Below are 16731 nucleotides of genomic sequence, written 5' to 3'. Positions count from 1 at the left end.
AGTTCTGTCGTTTTGATGTATGTCAATATGTGCTTTACGTTTTTTATTATTTATTTACCACAAGTAAAGGTCAGGAATTGTTTTCTTTCTTTCTTTCTTTCTTTCTTTCTTTCTTTCTTTCTTTCTTTCTTTCTTTCTTTCCTTTTTTTCTTTCTTTCTTTATTACTGTTTCACTTCATTACTGCCGTGTATGTGCTACATGTGAGTGATATAGGTGCTTATGTAGGTGGGTTCTAACTTACAGCAAAAATCTCGCTGTAGGATTGAATCTCGAAAGTAACCCAAGGACCTACTGCATGTACGATCTTTTAAGTGTGCCATGCTGGGCATTGGCAGTGTAAGGTATATGTAGCTCCCTGTCCCAGATCTGTCAGTTTAATGAGGCAAACACACCAATAAACAAATTCTATAATAAATCAAAGGAATAATTACCTCTGCTGGAGGAAGTCAGAGTTGAACTGAATGTTACTGTCATTATTTTCTCAAGGCTTTGATGATTTCTCCTGTCAAACAGTGATAACTACTGTCCTATGTAGCACATTCGCTCATGGGAAGACAGCTTTGTAATGACGTATTTGTGTGGCATTTTGTAGGTTACAAAACACTTTTCTATCATCAATTAATTGAATCTTAACTATAATATTAAGACTTAGGAAATTTCCCAATTTACAGAAACTAAGCGTCAGAAAGGTTGAGGCTTATTCATGGTTTCATAGCTTTTGATTAACAAAAGTTAGGATTGTAATTCCAAATCCTGAGCTGTGTTTTGCAGTACGGTGGTTCAAACAAACTTTGAAAAGAAGACAGATGACAATCTTGCTTTCCCCTACTTGGCTAACAAATTTCCTTCTCCCTTCACTAGAAATGCAAAAAACATCTCCAGTGTGAGAAGAGTTGCCTAGGGAGAAAGAAAGGAAGTTTATTTTAAGTCTTCCATAGACTGGGCTCTGAGCTTTTAGGACCATGCGCCCCAGTGCTCCTTCAGCTCCCGCTGTTCCATCTCATGCCATTTACAGAGTACTGTCTCAACCATCACCTCATTGGCTATACATAGCAATTTGTGGGGTAGACGGAGCCTGTTATACAGATGGGTAAACTGAGATCCACAGAGGTGAGTAATTTGCCCATAGTCACTGAATTATTCATGCCAGAATCCAGAGCTCCTGACACCAAACAGTTGCTAAGTCATGTAGGTTCTGTTGGTTCATTTCACTTCACGCAATTCTTGCATATATCCCGTGAAGTAGACACTTTGCTATACAAGAGAGGCTTGGTTAGGCTCATACCATTTTGGTGCAGTGCTTTCTTTAAGAGCAAGGACTTTTGTTATTTACTAACCAAGGCCCAGTTCCAGGAATGTCTTGCTGTTGTTTTTGGCCTCAGTCTGCCAGAAGCTGGAGAGAGCAGATGGCCACAGCAATGTGATCATGAGGGTGTGCTCCCAGACAAGACTAGAGGATGAGTTGAGAGCCCTAGACTCATCTATTTTTATTCCAGAACAATTCAAAGCTGGCCAACCCTGCTCCCCCACCTCCACCACCTCTCCCTGCTCCCCGCCACATCATCTCTCTCTCTCGTTGGCCACCTGGATAGATTTCATACAAAGGCTTCTAGGACCTGCTGTCCAAGGCATGTTCCAAGATGCGATTAAGGAGTCTCACCCCACAGCCAGTCTGGCTTCTCCTTATCTACAGGCCTTCTGCCAGGCTCCTGCCCACTCTGCTGCTTTTACTCCTGACTTCTTAAGCAGAGTGGTTGTTTAATATGACTCTGACAAACAGCCTAAAGAGCAATCAATACTGATCCCGAGAAACCAACATGTTTCCTCTATATCCAAAATCCTAACTGGAAAACTTTAAGAAGCTCTGCTTGAGGGGGGTGTCTGGGATAAGGACAATTGACTTCCATGATGGGAAGCCTGCAAGACCTCGAGTACCTTATAAACTATGAAAGGAAATATGCACAATGTTTCAATTGTCCTTCATATTTACATCTTTATATGTTACAGAGCTCTTTCATACTTGTTGTTGCCTTTGAATCTTGCTTCTCTCTGAGAGAAGCAATGTGAGGATTACTATTCCCACCAGATACTTGATATCAGGGAAGGTTAATCATGGTGGCAGAGCCCCAAGCAGAGCCAAGATTTGGGAGATTAATAGTCCTAGGTTTGAAATCTGGTGCTCAACACTTTTTGGCTGCATAATCTTAAGCAAGTTATTTAGCCTATCCAACCCTCAGTTTCCTTCTCTATGTTAGGATGATAACAATATTCTTATGGTTGTCTGAAGATCAAATGATATAATATAGGAAAAATACTGGCACAGTATAGATTAAACATTAGAAGCTCAGTAACTGTAGGTTTTCCCCTTAGTGTTTTAAATGTCTTATATTCTGAGTTTTTGAAAATTACTACTCTGAATACAGTAAAATGAACTATACATAATAAATTTCTATTAATCAGAGTATCATTTAAGTGCCATAGTAGGTTAAGAGAACTGGATTAGTGAAAGAAGGGGTGCCCCAGACACTAGCTAAGTACAGGGGTTTGATCTGATAAGGACCCTAGAGCTCTATTCCAATGTATCTTTCTCAGAATAGATATTAATAACCCAAGAAAAAGTCAGATCAAAATAATGCAGAGTACATTTCTTTATTGCTGATGTCTTAGAGCCTTTAGTGTGCATGTGACTTGGGGAGGGGGTGGGTGAATGGAGTGAGCCAGCTTTTCTGTCTTCGACCTTAGAGCCTCTTTTCTGAGAACTCTCACTAACATCTTGAGCACTGGTCTTCCACAGAAGAGTTCATGCAACACGGATCTGGTCCAGTTTCTCCATTTCTGGACGAGGCACCTGAGGTCTGGAACCAAATTTATAGAGGCAGTCTACAGTAGAACCACGTTCAGAGTGCCTCAGTCTCTTTTGGGCCACAGCATTATTTTCACTCCACTATTTTTCCATTTCTAGCCAGCAAATCATAAAATTACAGAGCATTCTGCAAACCACTAATCAGAGAGCATTGTTAGAGAGTCAGGCTCTCTGTTTTGATGTGTTTATCCCAGAAAATAGGAAAATGAGGGGGGGGGGGGAAACAGGCTTAATGGCCAACAAATGTTTCCAAACAATGGGAGGAGCAGGGTTTATGTAATTATCTCAATATCTAGAAAAGTTCTCTATCCGGCCTGCGGGCTGTGGCCAAGAAATCATTGGTCTGGTCCTGCCAACGAGTTAGGGATGAGTTAATTAAATGTTTGACGAATGTAACTGGCTAATTTTGTTGTTGTTGTTATTAATCTTCACTGGAGGATATTTTGTTATTGGTTTTTAGAGAGAGTGGAAGGGAGAGGGAAGGACAGAAACATCAATGGGAGGGACACACATCAATTGGTTGCCTCTGCACGCTCCCAGCCAAGCCTGGGAATCAAGCCTGTAGCTGAGGTATAATACATGCCCTTGACTGGAATTAAACCTGGGACCCTTCAATCCACAGGCTGATGCTCTATCCACTGAGCAAAACCTTTACTCTGCTGAGGGCTATTTGGATATTTATAACATCATTCACAGGCCATACAAAATTATCAACTTAAAAATTAGGCTACTTTCTCTCTGAAATCTATATATATAATGTATATCTATGTATCTATGTATCTCTATCTATCTATCTATCTATCTATCTATCTATCTATATCTAAGTTTCAGTTGCAACCTTGCAACCACAGGCTCATCTAAGAAGCCCACAGTGCCACAGTGCAGTTCCCAATGATAAGCAGCAACTATGGAAACGATCCTGAGAGGGGTCTGAAAAGAATATTAAACTTCTGCTTCTCCATCAGCATCTTCATCACTGAATTCAATGGTTAGGGATAGGCTACTGGATTTCTATCCAGAAAGAGAGGGAGTTGTCCTTGGTATTTGGTGAGGGCTACCTTTGCATTTTATTAAGCCTTCTAGTTCAGTTCTAGTAAAAATATTACATTTGCAAAGTTGTACAGTAGACTTTTTTTTTAAGAATACAGAAGTATTTTTATTTTTTTCATTTACTGATACAAATGCTGACAACATATTCACATATAACTTTTTCTCACATTTACAACTGAATAAATTGAACTGCTTTAATTGCTATAGAACATACTGTATTAGTGTTTTAAAAGTTTATTCCAACCCATTTTTTCTTTTATACTCTAAAACATCTTTATTATGTTCTTGTTGAAATCAACTGAAATAAATCCACAGAAGACTGAGCCCAAAGTCAATCCAACTTTCTCTTTTTTTTTCTTTCTTTTTTTAAATATATTTTATTAATTTTTTACAGAGAGGAAGGGAGAGATATAGAGAGATAGAAACGTCGATGAGAGAGAAACATCAACCAGCTGCCTCTTGCACACCCCCTACCGGGGATGTGCCCGCAACCGACATACATGCCCTTGACCGGAATTGAACCCGGGACCTTTCAGTCCGCAGACCAATGCTCTACCGCTGAGCCAAACCGGTTTCGGCCAATCCAACTTTCTGGGAAGCTGCTCGGGAGCCTGGCTATGCTCCCTACAGCAGACTTCAAAACACACCTGATACTCAATACAACCCTGTAGCATAGAGTTTATTTCCCATGTGCCATGTGAGGACTCTAAGCCTGAGAGAAGGTGTGGTGTCTTGTCCAAGGTCTGACAGCAAGTTAGTGATATGTTCATTGGTATTACGGGTGTCCAGTGTAAGCCTGACATAGTAGATCCTTAAGAAATAAATCAGTTGAATAATTAGTATATTCTCAGGAATGAACTTCAGGTCTTTGAACTTTTTATCTAGTGTTTTTTTCCCATTAAGCTAGGATGGTGGGGCACAGTGGTTGGGCTCATCTCAGTCATTGATAATTCAGGGAGGGAGGCCGGATCTGTCTCCCGCTCTTCTTGGTAAGAACCTGGTACATCTTACTCACCACAGGAAGCCCAGATTCAGCAGTTTCTGGGCTGCAGATTCAACCTCTTTGAGTCTCTGTTCCCTGTAGTCCACTGAACAAGAAGACACCAGCTTCTCACTCTGTCGCTCATTTGTTTTCTCTCTCATCATTGTCTTGACTGTCATTCAGTTCTATTGATGGGTGAGGAATGTGGGCTCATCTTTTAAACCCTATACAGCAACTTTTAAGAAGTTGCCATGTTATGGAGTCATGGTACAGAGTGTGGAATCTCTGAGGGAAGGCAGGGAAGGATGGGTGGAAAGTAATCAACCAAGAACATTGTATGCATATATGTGTGACCCATGGCCACAGACAAGCGGGGGGGGGGGGGGGGGGGAGGAGACACAGGGGGAGAGCAGGTGGGAGAGGGTCATGGGAAAAAAGGGGACATATGTAATACTTTCAATAAGAATTACTTAAAATATAAGAAAAGAACTGTTCTAAGACAGTACATTTCATTAACTTAGTTTGGGGGGGTGGGGGAAAAAGAAGTTGCTGTGTCAGGCACATTGAAAAACCGTTTACTGAAACAATGTCCACCTAGACTTCTTTGCCTTATTAGTTAGCTGAAATTCCCTGAGCATCTACTGTTACCAGGGCAGTGTTGGTGACTGGGATTACAAAGATTAATAAAATAATTTACCTTCAAGGAGCTCAGAGTCTAATGGGGAGAGACAAGCATGTGAATACAAATGTGCAGCAAATAATTGCTGCATCAGAAGTCTGTAGAGGATATGGGGCCCATCGGAGGGATGGGAACAAAAGGCTTTCCTAAGAGTTTTATCAGGGTCCCACATCAATGGATTTGTGTGCAGGAAACCTGTCCCCAGCCTCCATCCCTAAATCAGAAATTGGTTCTAGCTCTGCTTAATTGATGCAGCAATCTGTCATAACCTTGCTCAATGGTAAGAGTGTGGTATTTGGAGCCGTCTAAGGAATGGAGCCAATAGTGATAATACTTTTATTTAGAAAATTCTTGATTGCTTAACTTACTGGTACATTATTTCATTAAATTCTCAAAACAATGCCGTGGGAAAGGTACTGTAATGTTATTCCCATTTTACAAATAGAAAACTAAGGTACATATAGGTTAAGTCATTTTAGCCTGGATCATACAGCAGATACATAACAGAGCTGGAATTTGAACTTATGCAGTCTGACTTTAGAATCAGTCTAAAGGGGCCTCAAAAGACCACGTGACCTTGATATAATTCTTAGCTCAAAGGATTATTGTAAAAACTAGAGGCCCAGTGCATGACATTCGTGCACGGGGGAAGGGTCCCTCAGCCCTTGCAGTTCGGGACTCCTCAGGGGATGTCTGACTGCTGGCTTAGGACCCCTGAAGGATTCTTAGCACTGCAATGGAAGTGGGAGAGTCTCCACCACTGCCACTATACTCACCAGTGGTGAGCTCAGCTTCTGGTTGAGTGGCACTTCTCCTGTGGGAGCACACTGACCACCGGGGCAGCTCCTGCATTGGGTGTCTGCCCCCTGGTAGTCAGTGCGTGTCATAGCAACTGGTTGTTCTGCCATTTGGTTGATTTGCATATTAGCCTTTTATTAAATAGGATGAGAAATAGCATACTTAGTAGTAATACATTACCAAATGATAAGCAATTAGTAAGTCATAATGATTACTTATTATATTACAAAACAGCCTTTTCTAAAGGCGTGGGTGGATTGGGCCTTCACAAAGATGTCTCCTCCCTTTCCCTCCTGGCTTTGTTATCTGAACAGCCTACTTCTTTGTTTTGTTTTGTTTTTAAAGAATGGATGGGGCAGGGGACAGTGGTACATGGTGTTCAGTTCAGCAAATTCTTTCCTGAGCTCCTATCCTGGATCAGGATCTATTTTGAAAGACAAGGGGGATTGCCAAGGTGAAATAGATTGTGGTCCTTACCACCCAGGAATTCACAGTCAGTCTAAGAGGGGAGATGATACAAAACAGACCATTTTAATACAGTTACCTCAGATGGATCTTAGGCAACACATCATAGCTCATTCTACAGCTAGAAGAATGATTTGCTGTTATATTAATTGTTGAAATAATCATCCTATTAATATCCTTGTCATCATTAAAGCATCATTTTTAATGTGGAAAGTAGTAATACCTTAGAGAAGGTCAGCAGCTTCTCAAAGGAGACCTTTAATATGTTCAATTTTATTTGTATGGGAGGGAGGTGGTGATGTTCTTAAACTGCTGGTAGGGCTAGTGAGCCCTTGGCTGGAGGAACATACTATGGGGAAGGATTTATAGCCACCAATGTGCTCCTTAGTGATCACTAATTTTATAGCTGCTTGTACCCAGGCACTTTTTTTTTTTTTTTTTTTTTTTTTTTTTTTTTTTTTTTTTTTTTTTTTTTTGTTTAATGAGCAAGAAGGGAGAGGTAGCTTTCTGAGGCAGGACAATCTGCCAAGAGAAGCAGTGACTTTGAATCTGCTGAGATTGGCAGGGGCTATGCCAAGGCAGCAAAGACTTCATGTATATATGTATTATTGCATGAGGTGCCTTCAATTAACAGATTAATGAGCATTATTGGAGCTCCTGCCATGCGCCTAGCAGTGTGTAAGATGATGTGAAAAAGCCCCAAAGTTCGCTGATACAGACAAAAGGAGTCAACACAGAGAGAATGTTTTGGTCAGGCATTGACTTGTGTGGCTCAGACTCTCAGGAGCTATTGAACGCCTAAGTCCCTCCTTACTGATCACTGCCCTGCACATGACAAAGGAGCGGTCAATTCCCAGGAAGTCCAGGCTCTTCAGGGGCCCACAAGCCCTTTCTGATCTGACCTTTGCCAGGCTCTCTGCTGCTGTCTCCTAAGTCATCCACTCTGCATTCCAGCCGAAACCACAAGACATATTATCCCCTAAATACGGAAGCTCTGTCCAGCTCTCACAGCTTTGCTCATGTTGTTTCCTCTTTTCTAAATGTTATCTCAGCCGTGTGTGGGCTCATTTCGACTTTATACACGATCAGAACTTGATGATCCCTCTTCTTTGATTCCCTCTTTTCCCTTCCCTCCTGTGCCTTTGGTAAGTGACATGCCTCCCATTTCCCAAGTCTTCCTGGCATCGCCCCTCTCAGAATGACACACAGATTTGGTTTTGTTAAGATCTCTACCCCTGGACTGTGAATTCCTCTGGGGTGGGGCTGTATTTTGTTCTTTTCTATCCTTTGTACAGTCACTATGGCAGAAATAAGTGCTTAATAAATTATTTTTGGATAAATGAGTAAATAACTAAAAATTTCAGCATATTATTCCTCTACGATAACTTCTTTGTTATAAACTCAAAAATGAGTAAACACAGGACACTATTACCTTCATATATACATGAACACACAATGAAGATTTGCTTTCTTTCTGCTAATTAACATCCCCATCCCCACACAATATGATAATACATGATTCTGGTGAGGTTGCCATGAAGTGGCATTTATGGGTGATAGCAGTGAAAATTGGTACAGCACTTTTGAAAAGCAATTACACAGTGTATCTCAAGAGTCAGGAAAATGTTTATATGTTCTGACATAGTAATTTTACTTCTGGGAATCTGTCTTAAGGATATAATCCAATATATAGAATAAACTTTCCCTCAAGTGCTATTAATTGAAATAGTGAGGAATTGGAAAAAGATAAAATGACCACCTAGACTTATGACCAGCGAATAAGCAGCTCACTGACTGGAAGGGGTCGCCTGGGCCACACACTGCCCCATCCCCATGTGTGACACACAAAGACTAGTCCAAGAAAAGGTGGGTGGGGTCAAACTTGAATCCATACTTTGGAGTCTGATATCCAACTGTTCAGGAAGAACTGAGTTCACACTGACTTGCTCACTGCGTGACCTTGGGCAACTGACTTTGCCTCTCTGCACTAGGGTTTACTCCTCTGTAAAGTGAGTGTGACTTCTAATCCCTCCGAGAACTGTTGTGTGTGCGTTTGGTAGCCCTAACTCGCGAAGGGATTTGTAAGTCGCATTAAAGGAGTTGGACTCGGTTCTTGGTGGTGGGAAGCTACTTCTCTGGTGGGTCTTAAACAGGAGGTGAAAGGGACATACTTGCTCAGTCCCTCAAGAGGCTCATGCTTAGTGATGTTTGTGGAGTTAATGTTACCAGAGGGATGAAGACAACATGACTATGACTCTGGTCACTTTTGGGCCAAACATACGGCACTGTGAGATGATGCTCTGAGCTGAGCCCTAAGTTATGTTTAGATTAGAATCCTGGAGAGAGGTCAGCTTCTTCCCTTCTCCTTCTGAATGTGGGAAATTAAATATATATATGTATAAATACCGGGTGTTAAAAAATGTATACACACTTCGAATGACTATAAAGTCAGTATTCACTTACATACAGTTCATTTTCAAATTTTAAAGGAATCTACAGTAATTACTAATTTTTTTTTGTCAACGCTTGTTCTCAAACTGGTGCCATGCTGGTCCAGGCACTGCTGATAACACGAAGCAGTGGAGTCACAAACATCACGCATCATTTTGTGTTGTATTGCTGCACATTCTCATTCAATAGCTGCCCTGAATTTGTCAACTGTTGCCTGTTTTGTACAGTAAACTATTTTTTATGTATTCCCATAAGAGAAAGTGTAGTGGATAAATTTTTTTTGTTCAAAGCTTAGTCTGGCTTCACCCGTTATTTAAAATCAGTTAAACCAGTGGGGAGGGGTAATCTAAAATATGTACACAGATAATAACTTAATTAAAAAAATAAAATCAAATCAGTTAAACCTGAAAAGGAGCGAAAATTACCTGTGTTAGCAGCTGTTGACGTGAACATACATTTTTGGGGGCACCCTTTATATGTGCTAGTGCACAGCTGTTTGCAGGATCAAGCCTTTGTGGGGCTGTGAGGGGTGGCATTTTTCTGTTTTCAGGAGGGTTGTTGTAATGAGGAAAATACTGGTTTCATGTGAAAGGACTTTAATCAACTGCCCTTTCACCTGAGGGGCACAACGCTTGGTTGCAGTGCCAGGCTGTATACCCTCTACCTCCTGCTTTCAGCCACCTGGCTTACTGCCTGGGTGCCTCTGTCTCGGAAGACCTGTAGCAGCTGTCCATTTGGGATTTATGTTGTACAGCCCAGGTAACAGTACATTTCCTTCCATATGTTCTCTCTCTTGACCCTCCCCACAACCTGCACTGCAGGTGGGCAGGGCAGGGATTGCTTCCTCATTTTACAGAAGGAGAGCCTGGAACCTCAGAGAAGTGAAGTGCCCAAGTTCACACAGCATGCGTGTGTGTATGCGTGTGTGTGTGTGTGTGTGTGCGTGTGTGTGTTGGGGGGCGGGGGGTAGGACCCAGTGTTCCACAGGTAATCAGGAATCCAAAGCTGATAATACCCTCTTACTATTTTTACTTTTGGTGAGGCTTGCCATGGGAGAAGCTAGGCCTTCCTATCTGTTCCTCTGAGACTTCCTTGCTTTTCTAATATAGGCTGGAAATTGGGGACACATGCACACAGTCTTTTGCAGCCTTATTCTAGAATAGCCACTGAATGTGGAGTTTCCATCAGACACAGACCAGTGAGCAAACAGGTTTCTTACAGTACCTGTCACCCAGAAGTGGAGCCCAGCATGCCTTCTGTGTCCTCAAGGTACAGAGTCCTTTCTGGAAAAGGACTTCGGGGTTCTCTTTCTGCCCCCTTCGCAAGTGGTATTCTCAGGAGGCTGCTTTATTTTAAAGATCCTTCCTTCCCTCCCTCCCTTCCTCCCTGTTTCCCTCCCTCCCTCCCTTCCTCCGTTCCTTCCTTCTTTCCTTCCTTCCTTCCATTCAATTCAACACTTAATGAGTGCCTACTCCTGTGATTAATTTTGGGTTCAAGGCACATTTTCAAATACCAGAAGTTTGGTGACACGCTTGAAAAGACTTTATTGAATCCACAGTGATAGTATTCTTTCCCTGACCACAGTCCTCCTCTAGGTTCGTGTTCTAGTAGAACTCACCACCTTCCCTTTTATACTCTCAAGGAAAAGTTCTTACAGGTTCCAACAATAATAGTAGTAGCTAATATTTGCATACTTTTTAATATGCCATACACTCTTCTAAACACATGACAAATTATTTTATCCTCAGGAACCTTAGAGGTATGTACTGCTATCCTCATTTTACATGTGAGAGAATTGAAGCAAAAAGAACTTAAGATACTTCCCAAAGATCATGTCACATAGCTGGTTCAGTGGCAGAATGAAGGCATTTTGGCTTCAGAATTTACTCTCTTGACCATATGGCATATGGCCTCTTACATGAGAGCGAACGTTGAGTCTTTAGCTCCTGCTTGATGGCAGCTCCCTGTTCATAGCTGCAGGTTCTCCCGCCCTCTCCACCATGTCATATGACCCTCTCATCCCTGGGTTGTGCTGAAAGATAGCACCACATAAGCTCAGAACAAAAAGAATTTTTGTACACTGACATACTTGGCTAAACACCTGGAAGATTCAAGGTACACTATTCTGTCATGGCACATTGGTTACTCATCTGCCCCATCCAGTGACACTCCTGGGTGTACAGTGGCAATCAGGAGCGAATCTGATGCCCATCCTGTTCTCAAGAAATTTCCTAGAAGGGGTGAGAAAACTGTAAACAGCTATGATACAAAACAAAATTAGAAATACCAAAGAGAAAAGTCCTGATATCCTCCCCTTCCTGGCTGGTTTCCTCACGTCTTCTAATGTGAGGAGAGAGGGTCTAAGAGTACCAGCCTCTTCAGGGTGTGCCCTCCTCACAGACCCCCGGGCCTCAATCCCTATTAGGCCTTGAAGGATATGGCGTGACCTAGAGCAGATTAGAGATAAATCACCTCTTGGTGTTTGGAGGCAAACTCTTAAACTCATTCTTGGCCTATTTACCCTCTTCTCTTTTTCTTGAAGGAAGTGAAAAGGAAAGAAGTTAGGTAAATTTTAATAAATCAGTTTAACACCAAAGTCCGAAAGAAATTTAATAAACTCTCTTTTTTGTTTGCTTTGATTTTTATAGAGGTTGATAGGATGGGTGAGAAGCTTAGAGCTATGATGATGCCAGTTCACAAACTGTTGCTGGTTTATGATAAGTATATAAATGCTTAAAAACTATTACAGTAAAATTTGACATTTTTATTATATTTTATAATTGTGTTTATAATAGGTTGGAGATTTAAAGAGCAAAACAAACAAAAAACTGGCCCTTTACTAAAAATGGTAAATAGTTTTGAGAAATACTGGCTTATTTAGTGTGACAGAATGAAAAAGAGCTTCAGTCTTCTTATCTGTAAAATCTCATTTTGTAAAAGGCCTGTGGTCCAGACGCCCTCACGCCATAACGACTGATCTCCAGGAGGCTGTGTGCGCAGCAGGGCACACGGGTGGGCAGGGTTCCATGCATAGCGAGGCACGAACAGGTGGGAGGGGACTTGAACTGTGTCCCCGGGGATCTGGGGAGTCCCACACAGTGTCGCAGGGGCTTGATGCTGCATTCCCGCAGGTCTGGGTCTCGCAGGATTTCGAGGTGCCCGTGGATGGGCAGGGCTGCATGCGCGGCAAGGCAGGTACAGGTAGGCAGGGGCTTGACTCTGAGCCTTGTGGTGCCCGTGGGTCTTGATGCTGTCTCTGACAGGAGGGAGGAGGGAGCCAGATACCCGCAATATTAAAACACTAGAGGCCCCGCCTCAGGAGGAGCCGCCCCACCTCCCGCCGGGTGAGGAGGCACCCTGTGGGCTGCCACGAGAGGCAGGTCGCACTGTCACAGTAGGTGGCTAGGACGCGTGTCTGACTTCTGCTCCAGCCCCCACTCTACTCCCTGACTGTCTGCTCCTGGCTGCCCAAGCCCCAGGCCCGCCCCCACCCTGTGTCTGCTCGGGGCCACCAGAGCAGCCGCGCCAGCTTGGGCAGGCCCCGTCTCTGTCTCTGTCTCTGTCTCTGTCTCTGTCTCTGTCTCTGTTCTGGGCCTCACTTGCACACGCAACCTCCTCCTGTCTGGTCATTTCCTTATAGCGTCCCGGCCTAATTTGCATTTTACCTCTTTATAGATTTAGATTTTCTCTAATTAATTCCCTTTTAATGTGCTTGAATTTCATGCAGTGGGCCACTAGTGAGATTAATAATACCTCAAATTATTATTTTTAGAATTACTTGATTATAAATAAAATTTTGGGACACACAGTATTTGCCCGCCACTGTGCATTTATTGTACACGAGAGGCCCAGTGCACGAAATTCATTCAGGGGCCTCAGCCCTCGCCGCTGCAGCTTTGTACGGAATGACCTCCAGGAGGTTATTTAGCTGTCTGGTCTAATTAGCATATTATGTTTTTATTATTATAGATGTATTATCTTATTGAATCCTCACCACAACTCTGAAATAAGTTTTGTTATCATCCCCATTTTTCTGAGACTTGGACAGGTTAAGGGACTTGCCAGAAGTTAAACTTATAGTAAGTGTGTTTGTGGAACTTGAATGGGAATTGGTATTTTTTTTTTTTTTGAGATTTTATTTTTTATTTATCAATATTTATTTTTTAAATAAATCTTTATTGTTCATATTATTACAAATGTTCCTCATTCCCCCCCCCCCCGCACCCCTGTTGCTCCCCTCCACCAGGTTCCCACCCCACCCCTCTGCCCTTTCCCCATCCCCCATTGTCCTCATCCATAGGTGCACAGTTTATGTTCAGTCTCTTCCCACATCCCCCTCTCCCCTTTTCCCCAAGAATAAACAGTTCACTCCCCTTCCATACCTCTGATTCTATTATATTCAACAGTTAATATTGTTCCTCAGATTTTTTTTTTAGTTTCCTTGGTTTTTAGATTCACTTGTTGATAGTTACGTATTTGTTGTTCATAGTTTTTATCTTTATTTACTTTCTCTTCCGAAAGAACCTCCTTCAGCAATTCATATAATTCTGGTTTGCCAATGATGAACTCCTTTAGCTTTTTTTTATTAGTGAAGCTCTTTATCTGGCCTTCGATTCTGAGTGATAGCTTTGCTGGATAGATTATTTTTGGCTGTAGGTTCTTGCTATTCATCACCTTGAATATTTCTTGCCATTCCCGTCTGGCCTGCATGATTTCTGTTAAGAAATCAGCTGAAAATTGTATGGGTGCTCCTTTATAGGTAACTACCTGCTTTCCTCTTGCTGCTTTTAATAGTCTCTCTTTGTCTTTTGCTCTTGGAATTTTAATTATGATTTGTCTTGGTGTGGTCTTCTTTGGATTCCTTTTGTTTGGAGTTCTGTGCACTTCCTGGACTTGTAAGTCTAATTCTTTCACCAGGTGGGGGAAGTTTTCTGTCACTATTTCTTTCAGTATGTTTTCGGTATCTTGCTCTCTCTGATCTTCTGGGACCCCCATAATTCTGATGTTGGTTCGCTTGAAGTTGTCCCAGAGGTTTCTTACATTATCTTCAATTTTCTGGATTCTCTTATCTTCTTGCTTCTGCGGAGGAGTGCTTTCTGGCTCTTTATGTTCCAAATCTTTGACTTGATTCTTGCGATCTTCCATTCTGTTTTTAGGACTCTGTATAATATTTTTTATTTCAGAGAATGTATTCTTTATTTCTAGTTGATCCCTTATTAGTTCTTGTTGATCCCTTTTTATCTCCTCATAGGTCTTATCGACCTTTTCTAGGAAATTCCTGAAAAACCTTATAAGTGTGGTTTTGAACTCTATATCCAGTCTCTTCTTTTCCTCCATTTCTTTTGTTTGTGATCTCTTTCCTTGTCTCAGCATTTTCACAGCTTCCCTGAGTTGGTAGGGTGGCTTTGTGTGCTAAGGTGTCCTATATGGTTCAGTGAGTCAGCCTCCCAGTTACCTGAGGTGGACAGTCTTGGTGTAGCCCTTTGTGGGCTGTGTGTGCAATCTTGTTGTTAAGCCTTGCTTGTTGTTGGTATCACTGGGAAGCGTTGATCTCCAAACGGGAATTGGTACTCTTAACTGTATTGTACCATGTTCTCCCTAAAAACCCTGGCATACAGGAGGGCTCCCTGTCATTCTATTTTCTCAACTTTACTAGAGATCCAGAAACCTGCTTTCTTATTTCATCACTGACTCAACTGATTTTGCAACCTTGGGCATGTCACTTCTTTGTACCATAACTAGAGGCCCAGTGCATGACTTTGTGCACCAGTGGGGTTCCTCAGCCTAGCATGAGGGATCAGGCCAAAACTGGCTCTCCGACATCCCCCAAGGGGTCCCAGATTGCAAGAGGGAGCAGGCCAGGCCAAGGGACCCCACCAATGCACGATCCGGGCCAGGTAGGGACATGGGAGCACTCCAGGTCTTCTCTGACCAGTCTTGCTCAGTCCTGATCAGCTGGACCCCAGCAGCAAGCTAACCTACTCGTCTGAGCATCTGCTCAATGCATGTCAGTGGTCAGTGCATGTCATAGCGACTGGTCGACCAGTGCACATCATACAATAGTAAACAGTTGAGCGGCCTTACATATTTACGCTTTGATTGGTTGAACGGACCACCAGACACTTAGCATATTAGGTTTTTATGTATAGGATTACCTCATCTATCCTCCGTAGTGGGTTCTATGTTATATTCATCTTTGGTTTCCCAGCATTTAGCTGAATAGGGCTTGCTATATAATGGATATTGAATACTGATATAATTGATTACACTAGATCAGTGGTTGGCAAACTCATTAGTTAGCAGAGCCAAATATCAACAGTACAACGATTGAAATTTCTTTGAGAGCTGAAAACCGACTTCTGCACACGGGCCACGAAGTTTCAGTTGCATTCTTTGTGCGCACCCGTACGTGATATTTTGTGGAAGAGCCATACTCAAGGGACCAAAGAGCCACATGTGGCTCGAAAGCCACAGTTTGCCGACCACTGCACTAGATGATCTCTAAGCGTTCTTTCAGTCTTACTTTTTCTGAACATCCTAGGTACTTTACCCTCTTCCCTTCCTCCTGAGCACCCTATTTCCACCTACCCCACCCAGCAGCATGATCTTATTTTCTCATGTCTGTTTGTCTTAGCCAGTCTAGTTCATGAGTACTTTGAGACAGCCCACACCATGGCTTTACTCGTTTGTGAAATGTGTCTAGACTAAACTCACCAGGGATAATAAAGTTCAGGGTGGAAGGGGCTGGATCACAAAGTCAGAAACATGCTCTTACTCCATTCTTATCCAGTGGGGCCTGAGCCTAGGGCAGCTCTGCTGGCAGCCCTGCCAGGCCTGAGTAATGGCTGCAGCCTGGAGCAGGGTTTTCCATGAGCTCCATCGGGGTCTCCGTAATTGGAACATGGCACCTTCCGACTTGTAATAGATGGCAGAACGAGAGGGGCATTTGTCACTGCCCGACTTCCCTGCAGGGAAAGAGGCTCATAAGTCACAGCTGATAAACCCTTTGATGACTTTTAAACTTCATTTACAGAAAAGAATAGCTATAATCAACCAACAGCAAGCAGTGACTAATCTTGCCACATTATCACAGTGAGGAGCCAGCCCTAAGGCATGGGAAATGGGGGGAGGGGCACCCCCCAGGCTCACAGCAAATACTTATTGGCTCTTGGAGTTGAAAGTATGCTCTTAGCAAGGCGCCATGAGTTTACACTGAAAAGGATCAGAAAGTGTTAGAAGCTGGTCTCTTGGAAGGTACAGGGTCTGCTTAGCATGAAGCCACTCTGGGCCAAGGTTAAGAGGACCAGCTCTGGTTTCTTATGGACTGGTCCCAGCGCTGACATTGCATGGCTTACGTAGACCCTGTTTCCTCATGTGAAGGGGCATTGTACATACCGTCACCTCATAGCAGGAAACGTAGTGCAGTTCCTGGCACAGGAGTA

The 16731-nt window shown here is 42.7% G+C and overlaps 1 protein-coding gene and 1 long non-coding RNA gene across 11 annotated transcripts in view; one reads left to right on the top strand and one right to left on the bottom strand.

Moving 5' to 3' along the window:
* The window catches only part of RALY (RALY heterogeneous nuclear ribonucleoprotein), an 85848-nt gene that overhangs the window by 54030 nt on the left and 15087 nt on the right, over positions 1-16731 (top strand). The gene's annotated exons all lie outside the window — the stretch shown is intronic.
* LOC118708413 lies at positions 6434-15574 on the bottom strand. Its single transcript, XR_004984568.1, has 3 exons — positions 15358-15574; positions 7635-7636; positions 6434-6467 (listed from the first exon to the last, which is right to left on the bottom strand). It is a non-coding gene; the product is annotated as an uncharacterized LOC118708413 (long non-coding RNA).

Source organism: Pipistrellus kuhlii, unplaced genomic scaffold, assembly GCF_014108245.1.
Source record: "Pipistrellus kuhlii isolate mPipKuh1 unplaced genomic scaffold, mPipKuh1.p scaffold_m20_p_6, whole genome shotgun sequence".
Classification (NCBI taxonomy): domain Eukaryota; kingdom Metazoa; phylum Chordata; class Mammalia; order Chiroptera; family Vespertilionidae; genus Pipistrellus; species Pipistrellus kuhlii.
Note: the sequence above shows the minus strand (reverse complement) of the source record. Positions and strands in the feature narration are given on the sequence as shown.